Source organism: Geotrypetes seraphini, chromosome 8 (assembly GCF_902459505.1).
Source record: "Geotrypetes seraphini chromosome 8, aGeoSer1.1, whole genome shotgun sequence".
In the NCBI taxonomy this organism is placed as follows: Eukaryota; Metazoa; Chordata; class Amphibia; order Gymnophiona; family Dermophiidae; genus Geotrypetes; species Geotrypetes seraphini.
Window position 1 is genome coordinate 154836443 of NC_047091.1, and position 14315 is coordinate 154850757.

The 14315-nt window shown below is 40.8% G+C and overlaps 1 protein-coding gene across 7 annotated transcripts in view; it reads left to right on the top strand.

The window, feature by feature from the left end:
- Positions 1–14315, top strand: part of LOC117364850 (hydroxycarboxylic acid receptor 1-like) — a 206749-nt gene that overhangs the window by 62364 nt on the left and 130070 nt on the right. The window contains exon 3 of one of the 7 annotated variants that reach the window (XM_033954536.1): positions 13481–13599. The exons of the other annotated variants lie outside the window; for them this stretch is intronic. The gene's annotated coding sequence lies outside the window, so the exon portion shown is untranslated. Of the gene's footprint in view, positions 1–13480; positions 13600–14315 lie in introns of those variants that run through there. 7 annotated transcript variants of the gene reach the window in all.

Sequence of the window (14315 nt, forward strand, 5' to 3'; positions counted from 1 at the left end):
GAAGTTTCCTGTGGATAAAAGTGAATTAACCCAGATCATCATGTTTGCTTTGAAATGGGGCGGGGCGGTTTTCATGATGTTTGGTGGGCATGTGTCCAGTTTGCAGAAGGAGTGTGTGTATTTGTTGTAGTAGGTATTAAATGTATGCCAGTCGATTGTTGCGAATTGTTTCCAGCTTAGGTCTGTTCTAGTTCCTGTGTCTGGGTTCGATATGTCCGGGTCCAGGAGAATGGAGAACAACTCGAGTGGGTTGGGCCTGGTAGGTAGTGTTAATCTTAATTTTTGAATCTTGGTGTTGAAGAAGTCTGCAAGGGTGTTGGCGGTTAAAGTTAAGTTACAGCTTAACATATCTTTTGCATAGATTCTACGACCCAAAAGCACCTACATAAGGGATTTTCACCTGTGCTATTTTGTTCTCTTTAGATTAAGTATCCCTACATGATGGGATCTGCCTCAGGATGTGTTTCCTGAATGATCAGATTCATTCTGTGAAATGTATATTGTATGGCATGGCAAACATTTCTGTTGCTTGTAAAAGTAACTCTGTCTATGACAATTCAGAGGTTACAGGAGACTGTAAATCATTGTTGTATAGGAGTAATCTGATAAAACTGGAAATTATCCAGTGAGAATATCAAGCTTCTACAGCACACTAAAATTGTAATTTTTTGTAGCGAGAGCAGGAGGGATTGCAGAGATTGTGACTATGCAAACAGTTGGTTTAAACAGACAATTGCTTGAGCCTTCTTCTGATACTATTACACAGTGTAGAGCACTGTGGCGAGAGATCAGCAATTTGCTATACGCAGAATGTGAAAACGGAATGCTAGTGATTTCATGGTCATAGCAGCTCTATATTGAAATTCACAAATGAAATTGCATATAGCTTCAAGACATGCAATTTCATTTGTGAATTTCAATATAGAGCTGCTGGTTTGGTCATGCTCAATTACAAACAAGAGAGATCTTGATATTAAAAATTTTGATATTCTATCATTATATTTATATATGATTATAATACATATTTAATAAAAAATAAATTCACATAAAAATTAGAATTATACAGGGGTTTTTTGACCAGTGATGAAAACCAACCCCAATTGGTTATGATCTGTTTGATTATAGTCCAGGGGATTTTTGAGGTCTTTTTTTCCTCTGTTTTAAACTTACATTATATGTAAAACTGAGTGCTCCATCTCATTCGTTAATCTTTATATTCTTAAGTTACCATCCCTAAATCATGTATGTTGATATAACCTCTGATTATAAATTTGAAGGTGTTTGTTAAACCTCTACGCCAGTGGTTCTCAACCCTGTCCTGGGGGCCCCCCAGCCAGTCGGGTTTTCAAGATATCCCTATTGAATATGAATGAGAGAGTTTTGCATATAATGGAAGTGACAGGTATGCAAATCTCTCTCATGCATATTCATTAGGGATATCTTGAAAACCCGACTGGCTGGGGGAGTCCCCAGGACAGGGTTGCGAACCACTGCTCTACGCTGTATCTTCAGAATGTGCTTATTGTACCAACTGGAGCCTCGCACTGCTTTCTACACCAGCTCTTTTTGAAATTGACGTGTTGCACTCATTGATCAGCTTTTTCGAGTTTAGTATAGAATTTCATGTAAAACTTCTCATATATTCAATATATTTGATTATTTCAAACTTTATATCACTTAGCAAAAGTCATACAGCGTGCTTTCTATGTGTCAACTGGGGACCAATTCTTCCGATTTCTTGGCAGCATAAGTTCAGATACTCTAAAGTTATGTGAACGGGTGACTCGGGCTGTTTGTTACACTATCTCCGTCCTTTTAAAAGGCGCGCTAGTATTTTTAATGCTGGCCGCCATGGTAACAGCTCCGATGCTCGTAGAATTCCTATGAGCGTCCGAGCCATTCCTGCTGCATCTGGCGCTAAAAACGCTAGTGTGGCTTTGTAAAGGAGGGGGTAAAAAGAGCTATCATGCAAAAACAAACCCTATATCATGCATAGGGGTTGTTTTTGATCGTATTAACTTGTCATCACAGGTTGTGTTTCCAATGTGCTTTTTCCATTGTATGTGTGGATAACACCAATGCATGTGTATTATATTGTGTTCTATTTTGTTAATAAAAAGATATGTTTAAAAAAAAAAATAAAGAGCTACTATAGCACAAACTGAAACTGAGCTTAGCGGTGATGGGTCTAAAGCACGCCAGACAATCGTACGCGGACGAAGGAGCTCAGGCAAATGCGCACAGGACGTCAGTGCGCTGGATTAAAAGTTAAATTTAAAACGCTCCGAGGGTGGGTGTGTTACTTAGAAGTGTTGGCACTGTCATTGGAGAGTGGGTGGGGGGAACACCCCCCTTAAGAGGAAACTAATTTTTCCCTAGAACAAAGAAACATTACACTTTTCTCTGTAATGGGGAGGGGTTCCCCTCGAACCCCCCCAACCGCAGCGCCAACATTTCTAAGTAAACTAAGGGGGTTCCCCCATACCCCCTCAGAGCACTTTAAATGTAACTTTTAATCCGGAGTGCATTTGTCTGAGCTCCTTTGTCCGGGTGTGATTGTCCTACACGCTTTCATCTATATACCAAGCTTAGCAGACAAATTTGAATATTTTGCATATTTGTCATCAGAGCACGGAAGATGATTTGATTTCACAGTTTCAAGTTTCAAGTTTTATTTATATTTGATTAATTGCTTAATTAAAATTATATCTAAGCGAAGTACAGTGTATGAATAAACATAATACTAAAGTAGTAACATGAAATATTATAAAATTAACAATTTATACTAAAATTTGCTAAAATAGTAAATAACATGAAGTACAATAAAAGTTAACAATTTATACATTAAGTAATAATATTAAAAAAAAAAAATGTTAAAAAAAAAAATAGGAAATAACATATGGAATATTATAAAGTTGTAAAATAAAAGTTAAATTGAAAATTTTTCTTAACTATTATATAATAAGCTAAAAGTTTATAAATGATGTAAAAAATGTTTACATGTAAGAGGAGCTCGTAATTAATTTTAAAACTAAACGTTAAAAGCATCCTTGAATAAAAAGCATTTTAAGTTCTTTTTGAAATCGTTTAAGTTATTTATTTCTCTTAAATGTAAAGGTAAAGAATTCCAAAGTTGAGGCGCTGATACTGAGAACATATCCTGACGGCGGGTACCAATCATTTTTAAAGAGGGAATAGTTAAAAGTTTATGGTTATTTGAACGTAAAGAACGTGAGGTATTGTATGGAATAAGTAGTTTATTTATAAATTGAGGTTCATTAGTGTCGAGAGTTTTAAATGTTAATAATAGGATTTTATAAGTAATCCGATGATTAATGGGGAGCCAGTGTGATTTAATCAAAAAGGGAGTAACATGATCGTATTTTTTTCCTTTATAGGTGTTGCACTCTAGGATTGTTGCTTTACAAGCAGCCTATTTAGTCACACCAGTGGCGCAGTGAGGGGTGAGAGGCGCCCCTCCCCCATCCATTCCTTCCTTACCCCCCTCCTGTCACAAGCGCACTCCCTTCCCTTCCCCCGTACCTCTTTAATGCTCCCGGCGCGAGCAGCAACTCCAATGCGCTCCGACGTCACTTCCTAGGCGCGGGTCCAGGAAGTGACGTCGGAGGAAGAGCCGGCGCTGGCACGAGCAGCAGGTTGGGGGTTGCCGCTCGTGCTGGGAACATTAATGAGATACGGTGGAAGGGGGGTGTGCACGCGGTAGTGGGGGAGAGGGCAGAGAGGAGGATGGGTGCCAGCGCCACCACCAAGACGGCGCCTGGGAGGACTGCCCCCCCCCTTGCTACGCCACTGACTCACACTAAAACAGCGAGACCTTTGAAATCCAATGATTTAATGAGTGAAACAGGGCTTAAAGTAATCAGAAACAACGTCTAAAATATTTTGTGGCTGTATGGGAAAGTTCCATTCACTTGCCTATGTCATAAATCATCAATGACCGTTTAATTGTGATCCTGGAAACAGAGCTGTGTTTTTTGACACAGGCATCTTATCTTATCTTGCTTCTCACTAAAGCATCCCAGATGTGAGGGGGTGGGGGGAGTACACCCATTCCTCAGTGTTTAACTTTTGCATAATTCCAGGACAGGTCAAAGATTTTTAAACAACATTAGAATAAGCTTGTTTCCTTTCTTTGAATTGAATATAAATACTGTACATACTCTGTTGCTATTAATTAAGGGTTTAACTTGATTGATTTATTTTTGAAACAAGCTGAATGACTTAGTTACAAAATTCCTTTTCTCATTAACATCCAGAACAGTTTAATAGAGAAATCTGTACTGTTAAACAGAGCCTTTGTTTCATGGGTGTCAAAGTCCTTCCTCGAGGGCCATAATCCAGTCGGGTTTTCAGGATTTCTCCAATTAATATGCATGAGATCTATTAGCATACAATGAAAGCAGTGCATGCAAATAGATCTCATGCATATTCATTGGGGAAATCCTGAAAACCCGACTGGATTGCGGCCCTCGAGGAGGGACTTTGACACCCCCTGCTTTGTTTGTTGAATGCCAGTGTGCAAATAGTTATCAAAATTACGTATCATAGGCAGATTATCTGTGTGGTGCCCATTTCTTCGTCCCCAAAGGCCTGTTGAATCTTGCGGATCATTTCCACTTGGGAATCAACAAACTTTACACAAAATTTAATGAAAATCAGATGGTGCTCACTTACACTTCCTCACTCATCGGCAGTCTGCCAGCGACTGACAGCTTCTGTAGGCAGGAAAAAATTAAAGCATGTGCTTTAGGGTCGCCTATATATATGCACCAAACCACACCTCCCTAGCTTTATTTGTTGACGCAAGAAAATTTAAGGTCTGATACTTTTTGAACAGCCCTCGTAAATGTGTTAGTGTAACTAAGCCCTAACCTTAAGTGAAATAATTGCTAAACTAAAATACATTACAGCATGTGACATAAGTGAAAATTAGTGAATTAATTCAAATCATAAGTATATATAAATTGTACATGATATATTCCTCTCTTTGTGTAACCTAATGTGTATTACCTGAACTCTGAAAGGCTCTCTAGCAATCTGTCTTCATACTATTGCACACCTGAAACCAAAAGAGGTTAAGTACTCAGTGGATAACAAAGGACGCAAAAGTGTTAACTACCCTAGTCTACTTGAACAATACTTAGCAATCAGGAATTGGGCCTAAAACTCCAAGACAATGGCCCAAATTCACTAAGCAAACCAATTGTGTACCTATCGGTTTGCGAGCCCTTAGCGAGCCCGACCTAATTCACTTTCCTCTCTGCCGACCATCCGTGCATGCAAATGAGGGCAATGGCATGCAAAGTAGGCAGGGACCCGATTCACAAAGCAAAACCCTGCAACACCGACTGGACTGGCTGATCACAAACAAGCGACTGCTGAGGACCAGTCGCTGAAGCCCTTTCCGTCTGCCCTGTCAGCCCCGGTTCAGCGTCATGACTAGTAGAGGGATGAAACACTCTATTTTCACAACAGCATTTGTGCAGCTTCTTTCTCCCTATTTGGCGGAACTGAAACTCATAGCTATAAGCTGCCTGCATGCCCCGATTGCCTGCCTGCCTGCCTGCCCCGACTCTCCCATCCTTCCCCTGGGTCCAGCACATGCAATAGTAATTAATGGAGCTCAGCCCAAGAACTTGTTCGCCCTGATCTTCCAGCTCTGCTTTCTGCCCCGAACTCTTACTCTCTGCCGCCTTCCCTGCAGTGTGAGCCCGCGGGTTTAAAGTGGGGATGCACGCCGCAGTGCAGCCCTGCTGTAAACCCGCGGGCTCGCACTGCATGAAAGGCGGCAGAAAGCAGGAGAGTCTGGGCGGCAAGATTGCCTGGAGGGAGGGGGGGAGCAGGAGAGCCAGCCTGCATGAAGGATTAAAAAATAACAACAAAAAGTTGCGGCTGGACAGGCATGCGCAGACCATCTACGGATGGTCTGCGCATGCGCGGGGATCACTTAACCGTGATCCGTGCCTACAGATGGGGGCATTCCTCCAATTGCCCTCATCTACATATTGTGGCTTGAAGAATTCGTCAGACCTGCCCGGATTGGGCCCGATCGTGCAAGTTAGTGAATCCAGGTCAATGACTCTCTTTAAACCTTATTAGGATGTAGCAATCACAAGTTGGGATAAGACAAAAGCCACTGGACATTTCCAGACTAACACTATAAAATCCAATCAAAGCTGCCCAGCTAGGGACCCAAACCAGATGTCATCACCCACCCAGAACAGAAACTAATTTTGAATTATTCCTGACTTGGGTTTGGACCCGACTTCAAGCCCCTAGGGTCCATAAAAAGGGGAGAGTTACCTAAGCTCTTTCTCTTTTGGATTGCCATTGGACATTCTGCAATAGAGAATGACATGGGGACAAATTTTTCCCTGTCCCTGCAGGAACTCATTTTCCTGTCCTTGTCCCATTCCTGCAAGCTCCATCCTCATCTGCACAAGCCTCAAACACTTTAAAATCATAAGTGTTAGAGGCTTGTGCGGTTAAGGCAGAGCTTACAGGAATGGGGCCGGGACAGCAACAAAATTCATCTAGACGGGATCAGGATGGGATGGTAAAATTGAGTTCCTGTCATTCTCTATTCTGCAACGCCTGATTTTAAGGCCTGATTTTAAGGCCAAATGGGATTGTCACATGGGATCTATTCACAGGGCGAAGGTAAGGGAGGGATCTATTCACAGGGCGAAGGTAGGGGAGGGACATTAAGGTGGGCAGACTGGATGGGCCTTGGCCCTTATCTGCCGTCTATTTCTATGTTTCTATTTTGCTGGCTCCATGTGCTCCCAACTATTCTACAACTGGAGAATTCTTCTTCCAGCAAGGGCCTTCATCATGAGTTAATTTTAATCCATCCTAAATTAATCATTCTGTTTCTCTACTGCAATATTTCTCCTCACTTATCTTCCCCCCCCCCCCCATGAACTCTGTTCATTGGGTAAGTCCCTCTTCTCTGTACCCTTCTCTTCCACTGCCAACTCCAGACTCCATCACTTCTTTCTTGCCATGCCGTATGCCTGGAACAGGCTGCCAAAGTCAATACGTCATGCTAGTAGTATTCAAATCCCATTTTTAAGCTGCTTTCAATGTTTAACTCCCAATCACTAACAGACACCTATACCCATTGTATCATTCCTTCTGCCAAAAAACTCCCCAACCCTGAGGTGTCCTGCCGGTCCAAATTAGATTGTAAGCTCTTCTATTGAATGTTAAATGCCTTTCAGCGCTATAGAAAGAAAATAGCAGTAGTAATGTAGAATTGTAGATGCCTTCTTTAAAGGAAGCAATGATATTTTAAAATTGCTGTAAAAAAGGGAGGAGGTGGTGTGAATTCCCACAGCAGCAATTCCCAGGAAGTGCCTTGCTGGTTCATATTTTCCAGTTTGCCAACTACCTCTAATCCACTCTTCATACCATTAGGTTTCTGGATAAATGGAGGTTTCTGAATGTGATTCAGCCTTACTTTCAGAGGCAAATTATAAATTTGTAAGGGATCACTTATACACACATTCCTTCTACCTAAACAATATGAAACTAGAGCTACAGGAGCGTCTGTTACACTGTTAAGCCTGGTGGTTTGGACGCATTCGATATTAGACTGAATTAAGTCACTGCTTGACATTACAGTATTTATTAATTGATCTTGATGAGTGCAGGAATTATTTCCAAAATAAGGTGTTAGTGATTGCTTAAGTATTCTGGCACAACAGCTGCATGTAATAACATCTACTTATTTTGACATGAAATTAGACAGATACAGCAAAGTACCTTACATGGTTTGTTAAGTATAGAATGACAATTATATTCCTAGAAATCAAAAATGCAGAACAGCAAAATAGATCTGTACACCTGTTTCCAAAGACGTTATGAATAGATTTGTGTAGCAAACATGTCATGCAAATATCAATGTTAGGAGAGATGAGAAAAACTTAAGCAATCATAATATTTTCCAACTGTTCAACAGATTGTTTTACAGAAAACCAGGTGGTCACTTTCTTCCTAGCACAACATTTTGGTTTGCTTTATGCTTTAAAAAGCCTCCAAACCAACCCATAATACTCATACATGTCAAAGAAAAAAATAAAAACCATAAAGAACTTATTGCTCTCATTATTGCTTGTATTTTTTAAATAATTTACAGCTCGGTACTTGATCATAACACAGGCATGCTGTTTTTCACTCATTCTACTCCCTGCTTTTATTGTCCCCCACCTCTCCTTTGCACCTTCAAAACCACTTCAATGAGTTTCTTTCAAGCAACACTAGACTCGGTCTCACAAAATACATTTCTACAGTGGAACAAATGGTTCACAGCTCAAAAGAAATATATATATATATATAGTAAAATAGTAACATAGTAGATGACGGCAGATAAAGACCTGAATGGTCCATCCAGTCTGCCCAACCTGATTCAATTTAAATTTGTAAATTTTTTCTTCTTAGCTATTTCTGGGAAAGAATCCAAAGCTCTACCCAGTACTGTGCTTGGGTTCCTACTGCCGAAGTCTCCGTTAAAACCTACTCCAGCCCATCTACACCCTCCCAGCCATTGAAGCCCTCCCCAGCCCATCCTCCACCAAATTGCCATATACAGACACAGACCGTGCAAGTCTGCTCAGTATTGGCCTTAGTTCAATTTTTAATATTTTCTGATTCTAGATCCTCTGTGTTCATCCCACGCTTCTTTGAACTCGGTCACAGTTTTACTCTCCACCACCTCTCTCGGGAGCGCATTCCAGGCATCCACCACCCTCTCCGTAAAGTAGAATTTCCTAACATTGCCTTTGAATCTACCACCCCTCAACCTCAAATTATGTCCTCTGGTTTTACCATTTTCTCTGGAAAAGATTATGTTCTAGGTTAATACCCTTCAAGTATTTGAACATCATTCTGAATCATATCTCCCCTGTCTCTCCTTTCCTCTAGGGTATACATATTCAGGGCTTCCAGTCTCTCCTCATACGTCTTCTGGTGCAAGCCTCCTATCATTTTCGTTGCCCTACTCTGGACCGCTTCAAGTCTTCTTACATCCTTCGCCAGATACGGTCTCCAAAACTGAACACAATACTCCAAGTGGGGCCTTACCAATGACCTATACAGGGGCATCAACACCTTCCTTCTACTTGCTACGCCTCTCTTTATATAGCCCAGCATCCTTCTGGCAGCAGCCACTGCCTTGTCACACTGTTTTTTCACCTTTAGATCTTCGGACACTATCACCACAAGGTCCCTCTCCCCGTCCGTGCATATCAGCTTCTCTCCTCCTAGCATATATGGTTCCTTCCAATTATTAATCCCCAAATGCATTACTCTGCATTTCTTTGCATTGAATTTTAGTTGCCAGGCATTAGACCATTCCTCTAACTTTTGCAGATCCTTTTTCATATTTTCCACTCCCTCTTCGGTGTTTACTCTGTTACAAATCTTGGTATCATCTGCAAAAAGGCACACTTTTCCTTCTAACCCTTCAGCAATGTCACTCACAAACATATTGAACAGGATTGGCCCCAGCACCAAACCCTGAGGGACTCCACTACTCACCTTTCCTTCCTCCAAGCGACTTCCATTAACCATCACCCTCTGGCATCTGTCTGACAGCCAGTTTCTAACCCAGTTCACCACTTTGGGTCCTAACTTCAGCCCTTCAAGTTTGTTCAACAGCCTCCTATGAGGAACTGTATCAAAGGCTTTGCTGAAATCTAAGTAAATTACATCTAGCATATGGCCTCGATCCAGCTCTCTGGTCACCCAATCAAAAAATTCAATCAGGTTCGTTTGGCACGATTTACCTTTTGTAAAGCCATGTTGCCTCGGATCCTGTAACCCATTAGATTCAAGGAAATACACTATCCTTTCTTTCAGCAACACTTCCATTATTTTTCCAACAACTGAAGTGAGGCTCACCGGCCTGTAGTTTCCTGTTTCATCCCTGTGACGATTTTTATGAATAGGGACCACATCTGCTCTCCTCCAATCCACAGGAATCACTCCCGTCTCCAGAGATTTGTTGAACAAGTCTTTAATAGGACTCGCCAGAACCTCTCTGAGTTCCCTTAGTATCCTGGGATGGATCTCGTCTGGTCCCATCGCTTTGTCCACCTTCAGTTTTTCAAGTTGCTCATAAACACTCTCCTCCGTGAACGGCGCAGAATCTACTCCATTTTCTCGTGTAACTTTGCCAGACAATCTCGGTCCTTCTCCAGTATTTTCTTCTGTGAACACAGAACAGAAGTATTTGTTTAGCACATTTGCTTTTTCCTCATCACTCTCCACATATTGGTTCCCAGCATCTTTTAGTTTAGCAATTCCATTTTTCATCTTCCTCCTTTCACTAGTATATCTGAAAAAATGTTTGTCTCCCTTTTTTACATTTTTAACCATTTGTTCTTCCGCCTGTGCTTTCGCCAGACGTATCCCTCTCTTGGCTTCTTTCAGTTTCACCCTGTAGTCCTTTCTGCACTCCTCTTCTTGGTTTTTTTTATATTTCATAAACGCCAACTCTTTCGCCTTTATTTTCTCTGCCACTAGTTTGGAAAACCATATCGGCTTCCTTTTTCTCTTGTTTTTATTGATTTTCTTCACATAAAGGTCTCTAGCCATTTTTATCGCTCCTTTCAGTTTAGACCACTTTCTTTCCACTTCTTTTATGTTCTCCCATCCTAACAGCTCTTTCTTCAGGTACTCTCCCATTGCATTAAAGTCTGTACGTTTGAAATCTAGGACTTTAAGTAATGTGCGGCCGCTCTCCACTTTAGCCGTTATATCAAACCAAACCGTTTGATGATCGCTACTTCCCAGGTGAGCATCCACTCGAACATTAGAGATACTCTCTCCATTTGTGAGGACCAGATCCAATATCGCTTTTTCCCTTGTGGGTTCCATCACCATTTGTCTGAGCAGAGCCTCTTGAAAGGCATCCACAATCTCCCTACTTCTTTCTGATTCCGCTGACAGAACATTACAGTCCGCATTTGGCAGGTTGAAATCTCCCAACAGCAGAACCTCCTTTTTCCTTCCAAACTTTTGGATATCCACAATCAGATCCTTATCAATTTGCTGCGATTGAGTCGGCGGTCTGTAGACTACACCCACGTAGATAGAAGTTCCATCTTCTCTTTTCAGAGCGATCCATATCGCTTCTTCCTTTCCCCAGGTCCCTTGCATTTCGGTCGCTTGGATATTGATCTTTACATATAGAGCTACTCCTCCACCTTTTTGACCATCTCTGTCCTTCCTAAAGAGATTATATCCTGGTATGTTTGCATCCCATCCATGGATCCATGGGATTCACTGAACCATGTCTCTGTGATAGCGACGATATCTAGATCTGCCTCTAACATCAGGGCTTGCAGATCATGAACTTTGTTGCTTAGACTGCGAGCATTTGTGGTCATCGCTTTCCAGCTATTTTTCAACGGTAATCTCCTTTTTCATATGGATTTTTGTTTCGTTTCACTTTCCGTTGCAATACTAAGAAATGAGTTTATATATATATATATGTGTGTGTGTAACTGGAAGAGCACTTAGCTTATAAATTCCAACTATGTCCCGTTTCATATACTGCTTCCTCAGGAGATACCCAAATTTCATTAAAATTTGATAAAATCGCTTATCAGGATTTCTAAGCGAGTTACAATAAAAAGATTTGGGAGTTAAAAAAAATTACAATACGAGTAACAGAGCTAAAATGAAACATTTGACTAACAGGAAATGCAAGGATGAAGGGGTTTGAAGTACAATTGCGAAAGGAAGACGTTCAAGGTGAGGACAAAACGACCGGGGCAAGATTGTGTTTCCTTGATAGTTTGTGGACAGAGTCTAGAAATGAGAGTTGTCATAGTGTAAATGCTTCTTTAAACAAATGACTTTGAAGCAAACCCTTAAAGCAGTCAAGCTCTGTCCAGATGCTAAGTAAAGTTACATTCTCTGAGGCTGTCACATTATTAGAGTCAAGACTCACTCTTGGTTTAAAGGGGATTTCAAGATGGTAGCACCTGTTTGCTCCAGGACTGTGTTATTTGCAGTTGCCATCTTGGTGTGAAGCGCACGGGTAAGCTGCACATTTACCACTTTAACCTGTAGCTACCATTTCCTCTGGATTCTGTGGAAGCTTTTGTGTATGCTGGAGTTCCCAGAATGCTTCATGTGATTTGCTGCTTGTACTGATAGCTTATAGTTTATTATTTATATTCCACCTTTTAACAAGGCAGATTACAACCATACATAATTAAAACAACAAACCAAACCAGACACGTCAAAAGACTTCAGAATTAGTTCCTATAAAAAGCATCAACCCTCATACTTCATTTGGCAAAACGGATGATATGGGCCCACATCATTTTTTGGCTTAGAAACATGATTAAGTCCTGAACTGCAAGCCCCTCTGCCTCCATCAAGAGAGAAATCCTAGCTGGAGGCTCCTGTTGCAGCACCAAGAGAATTATCCATGACAGTGCTTGCAGGATGAGGGATAGGGGCTGGCTGAGAGCACAGCTGTTTCGTTCCAACCTTTGTCTGGAGTCACAGTAGGGTTCAGCAGAGAAGAGAGGATCTTTTGGCTCAACTGCGAGTAAAAGGGATTGGACTGGTCATCTTTGGCCTGTACTATTAAAAATTCAACGCTGATAATTAGAACCCCATTTCAGTTTCTCTTGCCTTGCTCAAGGACTTTGTCCCTTGAGACCATATGGGAAGTGATTCAAGCTCTGGAAATAGCCGTAATTCTTCAAATTAAAGATCTGAATGCCAAAGTTCAACCGTTTGATGCTATTAAGAACTTAGAATATGAATTATCCCAAGTTTAAAAGTGAAGAGAGGCCTGGGAAGATAAGATTCAGAGTATTCAGGCTAGAAATGCTAATGTGGTCAAACATGGTACTGCTTTACATTACAAAATTGAAAGAGAATGAGTTGTAATTTGCTGAGGTCCCAAGATAAGTGCGTTTTGGATGTCCATCAAGTCAGGCTGGAAGAGATTCTGTCCTAATTTTTCTTCTGTTGGAATGCAGTGTCACAGAGCCGAGACAGATTGTTCTGTCAGAGTCTTTTGGAAGCAACTGAAATAATACTTTTCAGGCAGGCCTTTTTCAGAGTTGCAGTATTAATTATGACTAAACAGGCAAACATATCATTTTAAGTGTGTGTGTGTATATGAGGCATTACAGTCTGATAGTCTGAAATTGTGGAGTGGAATGTTATTTTTTTGATGTAATTTGTTGTTTTTATTTAATGTTTCTAGTGTTGATTGTTGTGTTTTACCAATTTTTAACTGGGTAGCTTGTTATCTGCTTAGACTTTTCAGATAATATAGGATATAAATGTATTAAATAAATAAAATAAATGTCTCTAAGTCCACCTATTGTAACATTTATGGATGTGTTCAAAATATATTTATGTGAGTTATGAAGGTTACACCAGACAAAGTACCTATTACTAAGGTATATCATTTGTTTACAAGGAGAACTGCATCAAAGCATCAAGATGATCCTCTTACCATAAAAAAAAAAAAAATTCTTCGATGAATCATCCTTTCGACTACTCGTACAAGCTTCCATCTTGAGTACACTGGACTACTGCAACATCATATTTCTGGGAGCTTACAAAAAATCACTTCACAAACTAAGATTAATCCAAAACACTGCAGTCCGACTCATCTTCGGATTAAAAAAATGGGAACATATCACCCCATACTTCCAAATACTCCACTGGTTGCCAGTAGAATCCAGAATACTCTTCAAGTTTGCCTGCATCAGCTACAAAGCGATCTTCGGGATGCTACCAACTTACCTCGCCTCCCAATTCTTCACCAACTGCCCGAATAAGACCTCTCACAGAGCAATCCTCTTTAATTACCCATCACTGAAATCATGTCACTACAAGAAGTACCTAGACAGAATGCTATCATTCCAGGCAGCTAAACTGAACACATGGCTAGTAAAACCAATACTCGAGGCCACATCATACGCTGACTTCAGAAAATCACTGAAGACCCGTCTCTTTAACGCTTCTTGAGTTATCCCCCTCTGCCAATTTTACCTCCCCGAAAGCCCTTTCCCTGCCATTACCCTTCCCCTTTCGACATATATTGCTGTAACCCTCTCATTCACATTGTAAATATCCTCCTATAAACAGCTTTGATCTCTTGTACCATGTTCTGAACCATTTCGTACTGTAACCTGACCCAAAACTTTTTGCTTCATGTTGCAAACATCATGTATTCTCATTGCATGTATCTTCTTGCAAGCTGCCCTAATCAGATGTATCCTGTTCCAAACATATGTATCTTGTTGTAAACA